This window comes from Schistocerca piceifrons, chromosome 3 (genome assembly GCF_021461385.2).
Source record: "Schistocerca piceifrons isolate TAMUIC-IGC-003096 chromosome 3, iqSchPice1.1, whole genome shotgun sequence".
In the NCBI taxonomy this organism is placed as follows: Eukaryota; Metazoa; Arthropoda; class Insecta; order Orthoptera; family Acrididae; genus Schistocerca; species Schistocerca piceifrons.
Genome location: NC_060140.1, coordinates 831273783 through 831285970, shown reverse-complemented (window position 1 = coordinate 831285970; position 12188 = coordinate 831273783). Strand labels below are relative to the sequence as shown.

Genomic DNA, 12188 nt, shown 5'->3' with positions numbered 1-12188 from the left:
TTTCTTATTGGCAATGTTACGTAGCACTCAATATGAAAATCACTGGCTGTGCTGTGTGCAGTCTGTGGCTGCTTTGCATTGTTGTAATACTCGCCATTGTAGTGTTAGGCAGCTGGCTGTGAACAGTGCGTAGCGTTGCGCAGTTGGAGGTGAGCCGCCAGCAGTGGTGGATGTGGGGAGAGAGATGGCGGAGGTTTGTAATTTGTCATGAACTGATATATATATATTATGACTTGTGATGATATCAAGGTAAATACATTGTTCGTTCTCTATTAATATCTTTCATTTGCTAACTATCCCTATCAGTAGTTAGTGCCTTCCATAGTTTGAATCTTTTATTTAGCTGGCAGTAGTGGCGCTCGCTGTATTGCAGTAGCTTGAGCAGCGAAGATTTTTGTGAGGTAAGTGATTTGTGAAAGGTATAGTTTAATGTTTGTCAGGGCCATTCTTTAGTAGGGAATTTTGAAAGTCAGACTGCGTTGCGCTAAAAATATTGTGTGTCAGTTTAAGCACAGTCCTGTATAAATTGTTCAAAGGGGACATTTCATAGGTTGCGGACAGTTGGAAATGTGGGTCTCACGGGAGGTTCAAATGGCTCTGAGCACTATGGGACTTAACTTCTGAGGTCATCAGTCCCCTAGAACTTAGAACTACTTAAATCTAACTAACCTAAGGACATCACATACATCCATGCCCGAGGCAGGATTCGAACCTGCGACCGTAGCGGTCGCACGGTTCCAGACTGTAGCGCCTAGAACCGCTCGGCCACTCCGGCCGGCTCTCACGGGAGGCGAGCAAGGGATAAGTATCTGCAGTCGTTCTATCCTTTGTGCCCTCGGTGGCTCAGATGGGTTGCCGGCACGGTAGCTCAGCGTGTTCGGTCAGAGGGCTGCGTGCTCTCTGTTAAAAAAAAAACTGAGTGAAGGAATCAACGATCAACTTGAACGGATGTCTTGTGACGTCCGACCTGACCAAACGCAATGAACAATACCGAACAAAATAAAGAAAAAAAAAAAGATGGATAGAGCGTCTGCCATGTAAGCAGGAGATGCCGGGTTCGAGTCCCGGTCGGGTCACACACTTTCAACGGTCCCATGGAAGTATATCAACAACACCTGTTGGCAGCTGAAGGTTTCATTTAATTATCATTTCATAGTAGTATGTGATCAGGGTATAAATTTCTAATGATGCTTAATACAAAGTTTGGACGCTTTCCCATGGCTTTTTTGCGTATGCTCCGTCCGTTGTAAGTTTGACCATGAGTGACTCTTCTGAAAATATTTCCCTATCGGACTTCGTAGATTCAATAATTCCAAAGCATTGGCTCGTGCTGGACCATTCATAATATTTGTAACACGGAACCTTTAGTCCATGCCAAGATGTCTTTTAATTGGAACAATAGCTTGCAACATAAATGAAACACAAGATTAAATAATACCACTGTATTCACAAAATATAACAATAATTTAAATTACAAAGACACTTGCATTAATTCTGTTGGTGTGTGCAACTATGAGTACGCTTAGTGAGACTGCGTCTCAATAAAGTGGTAATAATGGCGGTGTGCCAAATAATTATCTGCAACGGTGGCAGATATGCGTCCGATCTGGACAGCTACAGGAACAAAAAATGTGCCGTCTTCTCAGCAAGCCAACTGGACTGCGTAACTATTCCAATATTTCAGTGATTTTCAAGCCAGAATCGAAACAACCGCTTATACTAGTTAATATCTTAAGTAATTCTTTATTTATGTTCTCATATATACGTTTTTGAATATATCATCGCCGATCCTGTAAGTGTGCCTTTAAATGCGTTATAGGCAGTTGCCTTTATTGATGAACCAAACTTTCCTAAAGTTCTCTCAATAAACCAAAGTCTGTCGTTCACCTTAGTTACTACCAACTTACGTGCAACTTTACGGCCATACACAGGGTGTTACAAAAAGGTACGGCCAGACTTTCGGGAAACATTCCTCACACAAAAAGAAAGAAAATATGTTATGTGGACATGTGTCCGGAAACGATTACTTTTCATGTTAGAGCTCATTTTATTACTTCTCTTCAAATCACATTAATAATGGAGTGGAACACACAGCAACAGAACGTATCAGCGTGACGTCAAACACTTTATTACAGGAAATGTTCAAAATGTCCTCCGGTAGCGAGGATACATGCATCCACCCTCCGTCGCATGGAATCCCTGATGCGCTGATGCAGCCCTGGAGAATGGCGTATTGTATCACAGCCGTCCACAATACGAGCACGAAGAGTCTCTACATTTGGTACCGGGGTTGCGTAGACAAGAGCTTTCAAATGCCCCCATAAATGAAAGTCAAGAGGGTTGAGGTCAGGAGAGCGTGGAGGCCATGGAATTGGTCCGCCTCTACCAATCCATCGGTCACCGAATCTGTTGTTGAGAAGCGTACGAACACTTCGACAGAAATGTGCAGGAGCTCCATCGTGCATGAACCACATGTTGTGTCGTACTTGTAAAGGCACATGTTCCAGCAGCACAGGTAGAGTATCCCGTATGAAATCATGATAACGTGCTCCATTGAGCGGAGGTGGAAGAACGAAACTAAAATGAGCTCTAACATGGAAATTAAGCGTTTCCGGACACATCTCCACATAACATCTTTTCTTTATTTGTGTGTAAGGAATGTTTCCTGAAAGTTTGGCCGTACCTTCTGTTGTGGCGTAACAAGACAGCCAGTCCACAGTGACGGGTAACCGAAAGGCACGCGCTAAGCTCACACAGAATAGAGATAGGTCTGCAACAGGATACGTAATGAATGCTATAAAGAAAAGTACGTAGCTCCTGGAATACTTAACTTTAATCCATCCTTGTGGTACATAGCTCTTGACGATACAAGTAAGACTCTTTAGATACAAGCTATGTAAGGCTAATGGCGCCTTGCTAGGTCGTAGCCATTGACTTAGCTGAAGGCTATTCTAACTATCTGCTCTGCAAATGAGCGAGGCTTCGTCAGTGTGCATCGCTAGCTACGTCGTCCGTACAACTGGGGCGAGTGCTAGTACGTCTCTCGAGACCTGCCGTGTGGTGGCGCTCGGTCTGCTATCACTGAAAGTGGCGACTCGCGGGTCCGACATGTACTAAATGGACCGCGGCCGATTTACAGCTACCACTTAGCAAGTGTGATGTCTGGCGGTGACACCACACCTTTTTGTAACACCCTATATTTAACTGACATGAGACACCATTAATACTGAATTCGAACATTACAGGATTGAGTTTCCTACACATCCGCCCTAACTTACAGTTTTCTATATTTAGAACAAATTGCCAGTTTATCACACAAACTAGAAATTTTATCTAAGTCATCATGTACCGTCATATAGACACTCAACGACCACACCTTCCCGTACACCACTGCGTAAATTGCTGTCCACTTTGTCCGCCAGGTCATTTATGTACCACAATTCCCTGGGACACTCCTGACGATTCCTTTGTCTATGATGAACACTCGCCAAGAGAACGTACAGCTTTTTTTTAGTTAATTAAGAAGTTTTAGGGCCACTCACATATCTGGGAACCTATAGCTACGCTCGGACCTTCATTAACAGTTTGCAGTAGGACACTGGGTCGAACGCTTCCCGGAATCTAGGAATTTGGAATTTGCTCGTTGCTCTTCATCCACAGTTGCCAAGATGTCGTAGGAGGAAAGAACAAGCTGAATTTAGCACAAGCGATGCTTTGTAAATCCGTGCTGATTTGCGGAAAGAAGCTTTTATGTCTCAAGGGTATTTATTATATCGAATTTAGGATAACTCAAGAATGCTGCAGCACACCACTGTTAAGGATATCGGCTGTAATTTTGCACGTCCGTTCTCTTATCCATCTTATGTACAGGAGTCAACTGCGCTTTTTTCTAGTCGCTTCGGACTTTGCGCTGGGCGAGAGATTCGCAACACATGCAAACTATGGCCGTGTTGACTTAAATTTTTACAAAAACGTAAATGGTTCTTCAAGCTAAAGAAGAATCTAGCAAAAAATCTAAAGGGAAGAAGAAATCTGACGCATTAGTACTGAAATGAGCACAACATCTCATAAACGTAATCATGGAACAAATAAAAATATGAAATTTTTAATTTTCCCGCAATTCACTATATACTCCTATATGTGTTAGACTGGATCTATTACTGGCATTCAAAAAATGTAAGAAAGTTTCCACAGAGGCTCTGAAATACAGCAGTATGACGAGTTGCGAGATGCAAAGTCTAGTCAACACGGGCAAGTGCGGACGCTATAACGTGGTTTGACCGTGATTGAAACAAGTGAGAACTTTGAGCGACCGAGGGGATAGGAGCAGTTCGGGGTAAGAAGCCCCCCACCCTCTCCTCCCCCCTCCCCTCTCGCAGGACAGCCAATCTACGTCCACGTTGTGTGCTTCTTCTAAAGGAGTGCCGTAATCGAACCCCATGATGGACCATTCACTCATTCCAAAATGAGCGAAGAATGCAACGAGCCGCACATAACCCAAAACAAAGTGGACTAGCTTACACAAAACACTTGGAAACGACTACAGAGAAATTGAGTTTGGTAGCGTGGTAAACATTGTAGTTCCGGCGCGAACTCTACCGGTACCTTTCGCAACCGTTGTTCGAAACACCTCCGCCCATCCACCTAAAACAACCACGTTAAAGAGGCCGCACTAAATCACTCTGATTTAAAGTTTTCGCACACGATCTAAACGCTTAACGGACAAAATCCCACCTGTTCTTTCCTGATTGGGAGAAGCCAACCGAGTTAATGGCGTATCCTATACGACACACTTTTTTATCAGCAAAATCACAAAGTCGAAATGAAATTTGCTTAAACACAAATAAGTGGGTAACACATACAAACAGTACAAATACAAACATATGATGAAAGGCGATGAAAACATGAGTAGAAAAAATTCGTATCACTACAGAAAGCTCAAGAAAATGTAACACTAACAGCATGAAACCAGTGTCAAAAGAAACCATTTGCCCATAGGTTTCAGTTCTAGCTGCTGAAAGTACTAAAAATGATTAAAAAGATCTTGGAATAAATTTGTGTGCGGCTGGTAACCACAACGAGCAGTTGTACGTGTAAATTCAGTAAAGGAATTATACATTTATTAGTCAAATCTATTTTCAAACTGATTTCTGAGGGCGAAGGATCCTGAGAATCAGAATGCTCGATAGAAAACACTTTGGTGTTGGAAACGGCGAATCATTAACCTAATTTCGCTGACCACGAACAGTATTCCGTTACTGCAATCCGTATTAAGAACTGCAGACGTAATTGTCTTGTGAAACAAGGTCAGTTACATCACGAACCAGTAGAACATGCGTTGCTTATGGCCTCCTTACTGGTTGAAATAAATCTAGTCAACTACGTAGAACGCACGCAGCTCTGACAGAAAACGTACTGTCCGCCATCTTCACTGCTCTTAATTACATTTGTCACAGCCGGCCGGAGTGGCCGAGCGGTTAAAGGCGCTACCGTCTGGAACCGCACGACCGCTACGGTCGCAGGTTCGAATCCTGCCTCGGGCATGGATGTGTGTGATGTCCTTAGGTTAGTTGGGTTTAAGTAGTTCTAAGTTCTAGGGGACTTATGACCACAGCAGTTGAGTCCCATAGTGCTCAGAGCCATTTGAACCATTTTTGAACATTTGCCACAGCTCTTCGAATGCTCTATTTCCTATTTATTCAGGCTGAAGAAAAAATGACACATTTGGCGCTCGGCATGCGATTCCTTATCCTTATTCAAGAGAAAAGTATATCTAGTAAAACCTAATCCCGCCTGTAGATTTAATAGAAATGTGACTTGAAAAGCGAGGCTCTGGCAACTGTGTGCAGCGTGGGCAAGAACAGGTAGCATGAACTCTGCGCTGTGCCAGAGCTGTCCATTGACTGAGTGAGATGAGGCAATGCCATGGGGAATGGACATGCAGACTCCCGTTGTTCGAGTTGCATTCGCGCAAAAACATTTCCTTTTTACAATTAAAGCGTTACATTGTATGCAAATTTACAGCTCCACAATGCGGTATATTTTGTATTTCTTCCTGATAACTGTTGGCTTTACTTAAACATTAAGACATAACATGAACTTCTTACAGCCGAAAACGATCATTCTGTTTCGTCAATGACACAATAAAGCCAACAGAAAACAATAATGGATACAGTAAAATAGTCTGTATCCAACGAGGTTAGAAAAACGTAGCAGATAGGGTACACTAGATTACACATTATGCTATGCGTAACAATTCCATTCTACACGTTTGACTTACAGGGTTATCTGCATAGAGCCGGTACTTACATGTACGAGCAACGTTTACTTTGGAGAAGATATTCAAAGCGACCACCTTGTATTTGCAAAAATTTCGCCATTCGCTGGACCATACTTTGTCGGACCCTAAGCAACACATCTGCATCCACCATTGCCGAAGTTGCATGCACGCGAGTTATTAGGGTGTGTACATCCATGGGTGGAATACTATAGTGGTGTGCGTACTGTAAGACCTTCGGTACACACACCATCAGATTATTTGACTTGTCGCTCTAGCGAAGTAGGCGAGTGTCAGCAATATGTCTCGTGGTCTTATCGTGGCGTGTTTATCTTCTGCCGTTAGGTCAGACGATAGAAATGCCACTTGAACGCTTAGAGTAGCAGATTGACGGTGACCAACTTTAAACAGAACTTGATTAATTTTCACACACATTTATTAAAATAATAACAAGCGTAAAAATAACTTAACTTGGTTCTGGATGCTATTTACAATTGACAATCTGAAGTTCCTTTGGTCTTGGTACGTTAATCTTATTCTCACATATCTCTGATACTTGAGAAAGTGTCTATTCATTTATCTTGATGGCTATGTACAGGAATATGATAATCTTATTAGACGCAGACTGAAACTTGACTATAGACTGGTACAGACTAATGCAAACTAATGCAGACTGATGCAGACAGGTACAGACTAACGCAGACTGACTAATCGGAGGTCTGTACACTCGTTATAATACCTCGAGCGTTCAGGTATCACTGCGCGACGAGAAAAGGTTCTACGTTAGCAGCAATCTCATTGGCTGCGTTACATATTAATACGCGGATCGGCGGAAGCAGAATTTGGTCCGTCTCTAAGACAGCGCAATCTCGTAGTGCAGAGACGGACGAGCGCTGCGCCTGCGCTGTTGTGCTTAGTGGGGCGCGCCCTAGTGGGAAAGTTGTGTACGCGCTGACTACGCGGAACTACACTGCTGGCCACCGTAAATGCAACACCCTGAAGGAAGCATCCGAATGAAGTGAAATTTACACCATGGGTTTGCAGCGATGAGATATGCAACTGATTAGAATTTCAGCGCAGACGCACATCACGCGCGCCTGTGGCGCCACCTCATAGCGCCATTTAAGGCTTGGCGATTTCGACGAGTGTACGCTCGGCACGTGTGTTTACCTTGTGGTTGTTTCACAAGACGATCAGTTATGCCTCGTAGACAACAGCGAACATCGTTTGATCAAGTATCCGAGTTCGACAGAGGAAGGATAGTGGCTTACTGAGATTGTGGATTATCATACAGAGAAATCGCCAGTCGTGTTGGACGAAACCAAAAAACTGTAATGCGGATATGTGACCGTTGGGTGCAGGAGGGTACGACGGACCGATGTGGTCGATCGCATTCACGTCGGTGCACCACTGCACGTGCTGATAGGCAAATTGTGCGTATGGCAGTGACGTATCGCTTAGTGACATCCCGAACCATAGCACAGCACATTGCGTCTGTAACGCATCATCCAGTGTCTGCGCGTACCATTCGACGCCGTTTACAGCAGAGTGGTCTGTCCGCAAGACGTCCATTGCTTCGTCTACCATTGACGCAGAACCACAGACGTCTCCGTCGCCAATGGTGTGATGACAGACGGATGTGGATGGCAGAATGGAATGACGTTGTTTTTACTGACGAGGCACGCTTCTGTCTGCAGCACCACGATGGTCGGATTCGAGTGTGGAGACACCGTGGAGAGAGGATGCTGGACAGCTGCATTATGCACCGCCACACTGGTCTTGCACCGGGTATTACGATATGGGGCGGTATTGGATATTACTCTCGCACGCCTCTAGTACGCATTGCCGGTACTTTAAATAGCCGGCGCTACATATCCGAGGTGCTGGAGCCAGTTGTCCTTCCTTACCTTCAGGGCTCGGCCACAGCCATATTTCAACAGGATAATGCGCGACCACACGTGGCACGCACTGTCCAAAGGTTCTTCGTCAATAACCAGATTGAAGTGCTCCCCTGGCCGGCTCGCTCTCCGGATCTTTCGCCGATGGAAAACATGTGGTCCATGGTTGCTCAACGAGTGACCCAGATTACATCCCCAGCTGCCACACCAGATGATCTTTGGCAACGTGTGGAAGCTGCTTGGGCTGCTGTACCCCAGGAACACATCCAACGTCTCTTTGACTCAATGCCGAGACGTGTGGCAGCGGTGATCTCCAACAATGGCGGCTACTCTGGCTACTGATTCTGGCAGGAACCACATGTCACAGACGTCTGTAAACGTAATCATTTGATACTTGGTCAACATGTTATCTACAAAATAAATTTTTTTGTGCTACCTCTTGTCTTTCTTGGTGTTGCATTTACGGTGGCCAGCAGTGTATGTACACAACAACTATAAACTTGTTCTTTTAAGTGTCCTCACAAATAAAAATCTAATGGATTAAGATCTGGGGAACGTCGAGGCCAGAACATTGGACCTCCAAGACCAATCAATTTCCATGGAAACGCTCCATTTAAATAGTTATGCACATTTATTCCAAAGTGTGGCGATGGGCGATGCATAATCGAGCTGAAACCATAGCTGTCGCCGGACACCAAATGGAACGTTTTCTAAAGCACCAGGCAAAGTACTGCAAAGAAAGGTACGGTACAGGAGCGCCTTAAACCTGTCCAGCAGTAGCTAAGGGCCGAAAACTACTTCTCACACGATTCCAGCCCACAGGTTTACGCCAAAGGGTGTCTGAGAGTTACGTTCGCGGGTAACATGTGGATTGTGTACTGACTAACAATGGCTGTTCTGGAGGTTGGAAATATCTTCACGAGCGAAGTTAGTCAGTCCATATCACGCCATCATAAAATGTTCATTATCTTCCACTTGGTGCAAAAGCCAGTCACAAAACTATACTGGTCGAATGGACTCTTTTGGCCACTGGCGTTGAGTCAACGCTTAATGATATGGATGCAGTTCTTCATCGTGCAACGGTTCAACAACCAGTCTTTCGAGATATCCGAAGCTGCCTTGCAATATCACGGGTACTTCGCGGATGTGACTGGTGAACGGTTTCAAGAATCGCGTTCTCTCTCTGAAGTACGCCTAGTCCTCGGACGATGTCTGTCCATTACTCAACGCCGAAGATTGCCGATTTCCCGTAGGCGTTGCTCCAGGTTGATTGGTTCCAGGTAGGAGATCAAGCAGCTAGGTCATCGACCCCATCGGATTAGGGAAGGATGGGGAAGGAAGTCGGCTGTGCACTTTCAAAGGAAACGTCCCGGCATTTTCCTGAAGTGATTTACGGAAATCACGGAAAACCTAAATCAGGATGGCCGAACTCGGGTTTGAACTGTTGTCCTCCCGAATGCGAGTCAAATGTGCTAACCACAGCGCCACCTCGCTCGGTCGTTTCTCCAGGTGACGAAAAACATTCTTTTCAAGATGGCGCCTTTGAGGGTACTGTGGCAGCATACACATAAGCTTGGTTATCGGATGCACCCAGCACCAAAGTATGTCGCTGTATTCATCATTTGTGTACTCCATCGGGAAGCCATACCACATGAACCTGACGGAAGCAGTTTGGGTTGTGTACGGCATGGTTAGTAGACACATGCAAGCAGTTTAATGGATCCCACTGTCATGTGACAAAATGATTTCCTGCTTATAAAGGACGAGAACTAGAGGACGGACGTCTAAAAATAAAGGAGTCTAATGAGGATTTTAACCATAGCTCCACGGTGGATGTGGATGTCCCAGCAGTCTACTCAGTGAGCTGCGACGTCTGGTACGGTTGTGTGTGGTGGTACTTGTTCCTCTGTACATTGCTATGCTGCACGATGTGACCGTTTCGGCAACTCCACGTTTTCATACGCTGTCTGTTCAAAAAATTCCTGAACTTTATCCACATAATTTTTCTACGCTTACCTTTTTCTTACTGTGCGTGGTCTGCTTCGAAACACTTTCCTCCACAATTGATGCACCGCTCCCAACCCCGTTTCCACTTCTGGGAGGAGTCTTTGTACGCCTCTTGCTGGATCGCGCGAAGCGCCGTCTGCGAATGTTCATTTATCTCGTCTATAGTAGCAAATCTTCGTCCTCTCACCGGCGTTTTCAACTTTGGAAATAAAGAAAGAGTGCAACGGTCAGGTCTGGAGAGTACGGAGTTTGAAACATCACAATGATTTCGTTTTTTGTGCAATAGTCACGCACCAAGAGGAATGAATGTGCGGGTGCATTATCGCGATGCAAGAGCTATGAATTGTCTCGCCACGTTACAGGCCGTTTACTTACCATATTTTTTTTTGCAGACGTCTCAACACGTCCCGATAATACCACCAGTTAATTGTTTGTTCCTGTTGCACGAATTCATTATGAATTAATCAGTCAAAGTCAAAGAAAACTATGAGCATGGCTTTGACATTTGGCCTGACCTGACAAGCTTTTTTTGGGTCTTCGAGTACCCTTCCCGACCCATTGTGAAGACTGAACCTCGGTCTCAACATCATAGCCATAGAATCACGTCTCATCACCAGTTATGATTCCCTTAAGGAGCATGTCGTTCTCATTTGCGCGATCCAAAAGCTCTTCACAGATTGCGAGGCGGAGGTCTTCTGGTCTTGATTCTTGAGCTGTGGGACGAACTTGGCGGCAACACCATGCATTCCAAGATGCTGTGTCAGGATTTGATGACGTGATCCAACTGAACTGTTACATTCTTCTGCAATCTCTCGGATTGTGAGTCTCCGATAGGTAAGCACAATTTCGTTGACGTTTCTAACGTGAGCGTTAACGATAGACGTTGAAGGGTGTCCTGAACAAGGGCCATCTTTAACTTGCATCCGGCAATTTTTAATCTGTGATAACCATTTGTGGGCAACGGCCTTGCCGCAGTGGATACACCGGTTCCCGTGAGATCACCGAAGTTAAGCGCTGTCGGGCGTGATCGGCACTTGGATGGGTGACCATCCAGGACGCCATGCACTGTTGCCATTTTTAGGGGTGCACTCAGCCTCGTGATGCCAATTGAGGAGCTACTCGATCGAATAGTAGCTGCTACGGTCAAGAATACCATCATGACAACCGGGAGAGCGGTGTGCTGACCCCACGCCCCTCCTATCCGCATCCTCCACTAAGGATGACACGGCGGTCGGATCGTCCCGGTAGGCCACTCGTGGCCTTAAGACGGAGTGCTTTAACCATTTGTAAAACCTAGTACGGATTAAGTACTTATCACCGTAAGCTTCCTGCAACATTTGGTGTCTCTCTGTAAAGGTTTTCTTGAGTTTTACGCAAAATTTAATGCAGACGCCTCGCTCCGCTAACTCTGCCATCTCGAAATTCGCAAACTGTGCGACACAGCGTTGTATTGAATACAGTACTGAACGATAACTAACAGGAATACAACAATGAAACTTCTAGCAGTTACGCATTAAACGCAGATGTTTGCCTTGAATCTGGATGAGGAATCAGAATGCCGACCTCCCAAGTGCGGCATGTTTTCTTCAAACTGTACACTTCATTATATTTAAACTGTTCACTTAGCACACCTGTCTTTCCACAGTGCCAGAATCGTGTCTTTTGTTATTTCCTGAGATAACAAAAATGGCTCTGAGCACTACGGGACTCAACTGCCGTGGTCATCAGTCCCCTAGAACTTAGAACTACTTAAACCTAACTAACCTAAGGACATCACACACACCCATACCCGAGGCAGGACTGGAGCGCCTAGAACCTGAGGTAACACCTTATGACGAGAATCGCTCTGATACAAGCGTATATTAAGAGTCCGTCCTGTCCACCGAAAACAGTCTATATATAAAGTGCTCTACGAAACGTAAGTATGAGATACATAAAGTAACAAAACACGGAAGTTGGACGTCACATGGCGGGAGGTAAGAGTGACTACAGCGCCATATGAGGCT

General features: G+C 45.0%; 1 pseudogene; it reads left to right on the top strand.

Annotated features, from left to right (window-relative positions):
• The first annotated feature begins 11138 nt into the window (after positions 1–11138).
• Positions 11139–11256, top strand: LOC124790616 (annotated as a pseudogene).
• Positions 11257–12188: the final 932 nt, after the last annotated feature.